Consider the following 5,016-nt stretch of genomic DNA (forward strand, 5'->3'; position numbering starts at 1 on the left):
AATTGTGGAGCCCAAAACTGGACACAGTACTCCAGCTGCGGCCTCACCAAGGCCGAGTACAAGGGGAGAATGACGTCCCAGGATTTGCTTGGGAAGCATCTATGGATGCAAGCCTACGTTTTGCTCGCTTTACTAGCAGCAGTATCATATTGATGGCTCATGTTCATGTTGTGGTCAATCACGACCCCCAAGTCCCTTTCATCCATAGTGCTAGCCAGCGTAGCGCTGCATGCTGCAGGTTTTTCCTCCCAAGGTGGAGAACCTTGAATTTTTTAGTGTTAAACACCATCAGGTTCTCATCTGCCCATTTGATGAGCCTGTCAAGGTCAGCCTGGATCACCCTCCTGTCCTCAGGTGTGGACGCTTTACCCCAAAGTTTGGTGTCATTGGCGAACTTGGCCAGCCCGCTTCTGACTCCAATGTCTACATCATTAATGAAGATGTTGAACAGTATAGGTACAAGGACAGAGCCTTGAGGGTAAGGCCAGAAGGGACCTTGGAAGATCATCGTATCCAGCCCCGTGCACCAAGCAGGAAAGACAACTGGGGGTCAGGTGACCCCAGCAAGGTGAATGTCTAGTCTTCTCTTGAAGATTTCCAGAGTAAGTGATTGCATCACCTCGAGAGGGAGCTTATTCTACAGTCTGGACACCCTGACTGTGAAGAAGTTTTTCCTAATGTTACCTTGCCAAACAGGGATGGGCATATCCTGAAAAAACATCCTGTGCAGAACATCTTATATGGTTGATGATTATGAACAAGACTAAGCTTCCTGCTCACACAGTCACCCAGGGAGCTGTGGACATACAGTGAACTTTTGCTAGATTCTGTCATCTTTAGTCACACTGGGTGGTATCTTCCCTAGACATAGTAATGCTGGTTTGGATTGTGGAGACTATAGCCACCTGATATGGTACTGAATAGGACTTATCTCTGTCTACCCTTACCACAACATCAAATAGCTAATACAATGTCTTAAAGTTGTGCCCTACCATGATGTTATTTTCTAGTGTAGATAAGTTTCTAATGGAGAAATCTACAGCGACACGAGAACAGACATGGAGCTTATGGGGGTGCTGAGCCATAGCTGATGATTAGGGTTTCTTTTTGTCCACTTTAAAAGCTGCAGTTTTCTTTTATGCTATGTTTGCTCATGGCTTGAAAGAAATGCTAATGCAAATGATACAAAGGACGTTGTACTCCTTTTTGTGAGTCTTCCATGTCTCTTTTGCCAGATGGAAGGCCCCTTTCCCACCAGAGACTCTCAGATCACTTACTGCCAAGGGTATGAACAGATGTTTTATTTGACTTAGGATGGATTGTCCCCAGCTTTGACTTGGATCAAAACATGTTAACCTTTCAAGCTACATTGGTGCTTCTTTGCCAGGATGTGGCCAGCAAAAACACACAATATGACAAACTGCACAGAGGTAAAACAGAATGTCCTAAACAGTTTTATTATATATTAACCAGGATACTTCAGAGGAACTTGATATGGGACAGTGGACATGTACATCTGTACGATCCCAGGACAACAGGCTTTCTACCAGGACAAGTGCAACAGCTGTTTACAGGCAGGTGTCACAATATCTCTTCCAAATGGCAGGTCTCACATAATATATAACTACAAACCTTCATACTAGGCAGCTGTTGTTGTTACAAAGAAAAAAGTGAACGAGTGCCAAGTAGTGGGTGACTGAAATGGAAAAGCTGGGCTATATTCTTTCTTTTTTTCCCCATCAAAATCTTGCTACCAATTAATTAAAATATCTCTCCTGTCAGAAACAGCAGGTTAAATGGAAGTCAAGGGAAACTCCATAGACTAGAGAGATCAAATGGTGAACTGGGAAAAATATTTAACAGACATTTTAAGTTACTTGGTGCAATAAAAGTTTGAGTAATTTATTCCAAATCACATTAGTGTTATAAAAGCTAAAACAGTGCCATTTTCTCTTAGCATCTTCCTTTGTTGGCTATTCCTCTTTTTCTTGTATCAAGATGCAATTAAGGATGGCAATTTTTCTATATGTGCCAAGCAACTGAAGAACTAATATTGATCAAAACATGTTTTCATTTCCTCTTTTCATTAAATGTATATGAATTTCTACAGTATACTTACTGGCTTTAAACTAATTTAAAGAAACATTGATCAACAGTGATTATTGTTAGCTATACAGCACTCCAGTAAGATATTTTTATCAAAAAAAATGTTTTACAGGACATTATCAATTAAAAAAAAAGTTTTTATTACTGGGTTATGGTCTTAGTCATTCATGTGGATGTCAGTGATCCTGTGGTACTTGATGATTAGAGGAGACAGCTAGGAAAGCTGGTTTACTCTTGTTCCAGGTTGACTGGTGTTAATGCTCCCAATTCTATGTAATGCTTTCTGTTGTCAGGTACTGGTATATCTTTTTCATTTGTATCATTACTGCACCATCAGCATGTAATTTATTACTTTAAAAGGACTTCTGGAGATCTTCCCAGAAGTTAAAATCACACAGGTTTGTATTTAATGCTCCAGTTCCTGGTGATGGCATCCCCGCCCATATATGCACATACTTTCATTTTGCTTTAAACTTTCTCATTATAGTTTTCACATGCAATAAATTCTACCATCTAACCAACATCACATCAGTGTAATTTCCAGGATCGACCCCAATTCTAATATAGAATAACCAAGCAAAATTGCAATAGCAGAATTGGCCACGTCATTCGCATAATATACTGTTAGGCACTTAGAGAGCTAACAGCGAAAAATTCAGTACAATAGTGCTGACTGTCATTTCAAAGTTATCGATTTAAAATGATGCCTACCTTCTGTAATAATGATTTATGCTGCCCTGTGCTTCCTACACAACTGTATAACACACAAGGGTTCATTACCTTTCCTCAGAAATTATCATCCTGTCTTCTTTATACAGACTCTCAGCCCAATACAACAGTGCAGGTCTTAAAAAAGAATGAAATGACATTGCCAGGGGATTAATTCACAGATGACCACAGTGGTGCAGGGTCATTGACTGGAAACAGAACACTTGTTTAATCAGTAGGCTCTGATTAGGATTCACTCACCCATTTCAGACTTTTTCCATCATTTAGATACTAAACTGGTTATACTGTCGTAAAAGTGAAGGCTTAGGAATATTGGAAAAACACTCAGAAACATATAGGACTCTAGCCAACTTAGAGGACACAGTGTAACTCTCATAATGTTCAACCTAATATCAGAGAGGAAATTTCCTCCCCCCCCAACCTCAGCTTATTAACAGCTATGATCAACAAGGGCCTTTGGGACCACAAAGACCTGAGAGCATTGGAGAGTACCACAGAGATTCATGGATGGGACTTTCATATGCTTAATCATGCCCATTGACTGATTCTGGATAGTTTGAATGACTATTATGGTTACTCCAAATGGGAACAGGTGTTTGTATGTCAAGCAGATTACCATAGGGAGAAAGTGCATATCAACCCTGCCACTTACTTTTGACAGGGAGCCAATAAGCCATTTTTCACTGTTGATAGAGTGAAAGTTTTGCATAGTTCATGGCTGTTTGCATATTATCAGATTTAGGGAAGAGGCCAGTAATTCTCTTGGGCTGTGTGCCTTTTGCCTTATTGATCACTTCAGCAGCAGATGAGAAAGTAAAACATCCATAATTAAATAATCACACATGCTTAAGTCCATCTGGTATTAATGAACTATAGAGGTTTAACAATAACAGTATTTTGACAGGTGCTTCCAATAGTCTTTTATTGATAATCCACCATTGTTACATGTGGAAAGGGCAACACTAAGCATGGGTTTGCTTGACTAGAGTGACTTATTCCAGGCATGCAGCATTCACACCCCTGGTAATAATTACCATATTCTCAAGAGATTGTGGGGGTGAGGAGACTTTCCATTGCTCAGGGATAATAGCTTTAGTCACACTTTACAGTACTGTGGTATTTCCAGATATTTACCCATACTAATCCTTTGTTTCTAGGGTGATTCACAGCCTTAGCTCTATCCTTCTTTGCAAGAAATTCATGCAGAATGAAGCCTCTCCAAATCCAAAAAGAACCAGTTGAAGAGAGCTGTCATGAACATCAAGTTGAAGCTCCCTTTCTTGTGAGTGTGGGTGATAAGTACTTCATGGAGAACAATGGATGCTACTCTGGCAGCAGATTATCCAAGCCCTGGAGAACATCACATGTACTTTAATTAAAGGGATACTGTCAAAAAAAAAATCATGGGTCAAATCCTTTGCTAGCGTAACTTACAACAGCGTCATTGACTGAGGAGCTGACCCTTGACATTTTAGCTGGTTTCCTTAGTCATGCATTGGATTATTACAACTAAAAGAATTGTAAGCATTTGAACTTCTTCCCTCATTCATGGTGTTTATTTACTGTTTCCCTTGCAATCCAGCTGGAACAATGGAAGTAGATAGGCCAGGTCTTTCTTTAGTATCAGAAGAGATACGTACTGCTCCTTCCTGCAGATCTGTTGTAAGCACTGTTTTTCTTACTGACATTAGGATAAACTGGGTCTCAACTAACCTGAGAGCAGTACAGGCCTGCTTTACAGTCACTGAGACAAGCAGCCCATGGTTTGGGACAAAAGTTTCATAAACTGGTTTGACCTAAATCAGTTAAATCTGTTACTACATTCAGACAGGTTTATCTTAAACCAGTTTCAGCCCGTTTGAAACTGGTTTATGTGCACGGAGCTTCTATTCTATTAAAGGTTTAAACCAGTTTCTGATCACTTAAACCGGCTTATGCGTAACTCCCTAGCCAATGTCCTGAGAAACAGCAGAAGTACTTGCTCAGTGGGCAGCATCAGCACCAAGTTTTCTGGGCCAAATCCTCTAAAACCCCCCCTACAGCCACAGAAGACTGCTGAGGCTCTGCTGCGGGTGAGGAGAGGGTAGTTGGAAACTATGCAGGGGGAACTCTATAGCCCTGGACATGCAACAAAGACAAACTCCATGTTAGCTCTTGATATTGGGCCAGAGAATGTATTTT

General features: G+C 40.5%; 2 long non-coding RNA genes across 2 annotated transcripts in view; one reads left to right on the top strand and one right to left on the bottom strand.

Annotated features, from left to right (window-relative positions):
* LOC109322034 overlaps window positions 1-2,894 on the bottom strand; it is an 11,383-nt gene extending 8,489 nt beyond the window's left edge. The window contains exon 1 of the long non-coding RNA XR_002104295.1: window positions 2,818-2,894. This is a non-coding gene — a long non-coding RNA (uncharacterized LOC109322034). The remainder of the gene's footprint in view (window positions 1-2,817) is intronic.
* The window catches only part of LOC109321997, a 10,699-nt gene extending 6,047 nt beyond the window's left edge, over window positions 1-4,652 (top strand). Inside the window, exon 3 of the long non-coding RNA XR_002104280.1 lies at window positions 3,993-4,652. This is a non-coding gene — a long non-coding RNA (uncharacterized LOC109321997). The remainder of the gene's footprint in view (window positions 1-3,992) is intronic.
* Window positions 4,653-5,016: the final 364 nt, after the last annotated feature.

Source organism: Crocodylus porosus, unplaced genomic scaffold (genome assembly GCF_001723895.1).
Source record: "Crocodylus porosus isolate Cpor-Errol unplaced genomic scaffold, CroPor_comp1, whole genome shotgun sequence".
Taxonomy (NCBI): Eukaryota; Metazoa; Chordata; order Crocodylia; family Crocodylidae; genus Crocodylus; species Crocodylus porosus.